Below are 1,930 nucleotides of genomic sequence, written 5' to 3' on the forward strand. Positions count from 1 at the left end.
TTTGGTATTCCTCAGTTAGGAATTCTTTGTTTAGCTCTGTACCCCAATTTTAATAGGGTTATTTTATTTTCTGGAGTCCATCTTCTTGAGTTTATATATATATTGGATATTAGTCCCCTATCTGATTTAGGATTGGTAAAGATCCTTTCCCAATATATTGGTGGTCTTTTTGTCTTATTGACAGTATCTTTTGCCTAACCGAAGCTTTGCAATTTTATGAGGTCCCTTTTGTCAATTCTCAATCTTACCGTACAAGCCATTGCTGTTCTGTTCAGGAATTTTTCCCCTGTACCCATATTTTCGAGGCTTTTTCCCACTTTCTCCTCTGTAACTTTCAGTGTCTCTAGTTTGGTGTGGAGTTCCTTGTTCCAATTAGACTGGAGATAAGAATGGATTGATTCACATTCTTCTACATTCTAACCACCAGTTGTGCCAGTACCACTTGTTGAAAATGCTGTCTTTATTCCACTGGAGGGTTTTAGCTCCCTTGTCCAAGATCAAATGACCATAGGTGTGTGGGTTCATTTCTGGGTCTTCAATTTTATTCCGTTGGTCTACCTGTCTGTTGCTGTACCAGTATCTTGCAGTTTTTGTTGTTGTTTGTTTGTTTGTTTGTTTGTTTTTAATCAAACTTGCTCTGAACTACAGCTATGGGTCAGAGGTTCTTTTATCATTGAGAAGAGTTTTTTTCTGTCCTGGGTTTGTGTTATTCCAGATGAATTTGAAAATTGCCCTTTCTAATTCATTGAAGAATTGAGTTGGAATTTTGATGGGGTTTGCATTGAATCTGTAGATTGCTTTTGGCAAGATAGCCATTTCAATATATTAATCCTGCCAATGAATGAGCATGGGAGATCTTTCCATCTTCAGAGATCTTTGATTTCTTTCATCTGAAACTTTAAAATTCTTATCATACAGATCTCTCACTTGCTTAAAGTCACACCAAGGTATTTTTACATTGTGACTTGTGAAGGGTGTTGTTTCCCTAATTTCTTTCTCAGCCTGTTTATCCTTTGTGTAGAGAAATGCCACTGATTTGTTTGAATTAACTTTATATCCAGCTACTTCACTGAAGGTGTTTATCAGTTTTAGGCATTCTCTGGTGGAATTTTTAGGATCACTTATATATACTATCATATCATTTGCATATAGTGATATTTTGACTTCTTCCTTTCCAATTTGTATCCCCTTAACCTCCTTTTGTTGTCTAATTGCTCTGGCTAAGATTTTGAGTACTATATTAAATAGGTAGGGAGAAAGTAGGCAGCCTTGTCTAGTCCCTGATTTTAGTAGGATGGCTTCTAGCTTCTGTCCATTTAGTTTGTTTTTGGGTACTGGTTTGTTGTATATTGCTTTTATTATGATTAGGTATGGGTGCTGAATTCCTGATCTTTCCAAGACTTTTATATGAATGGGTGTTGGATTTTTTCAAATGCTTTCTTAGCATCTAATGAGATGATCATATGGTTTTTGTCTTTGAGTTTGTTTATAGAGTGGATATCTTTGATGGACTTCAATAAATTAAACAATCCTTGCAACCCTGGAATGAAGCCTACTTGATCATGATCGATGATCTTTTTGAAGTGTTCTTAGATTTGGTTAGCAAGAATTTTATTGTGTATTTTTGCATTAATATTCCTAAGGGAAACTGGTCTGAAGTTCTCTATCTTTGTTGGGTCTTTCTGTGGTATAAATTTTAGAGTAATTGTGGCTTCATAGAATGGATTGGGGAGAGTACGTTCTGTTTCTATTTTGTGGAAAAGTTTGAGGAGAATTGGAATTAGGTCTTCTTTGAAGGTCTGATAGAACTCTGCACTAAACCCATTTGGTACTGGGCTTTTTTTGGTTGGGAGAATGACTGCTTCTATTTCTGTAGGGGATATGGGACTGTTTACGTCATTAATCTGATCTCGATTTAACTTTGGTACAT

This window comes from Mus caroli, chromosome 2, assembly GCF_900094665.2.
Source record: "Mus caroli chromosome 2, CAROLI_EIJ_v1.1, whole genome shotgun sequence".
Classification (NCBI taxonomy): Eukaryota; Metazoa; Chordata; class Mammalia; order Rodentia; family Muridae; genus Mus; species Mus caroli.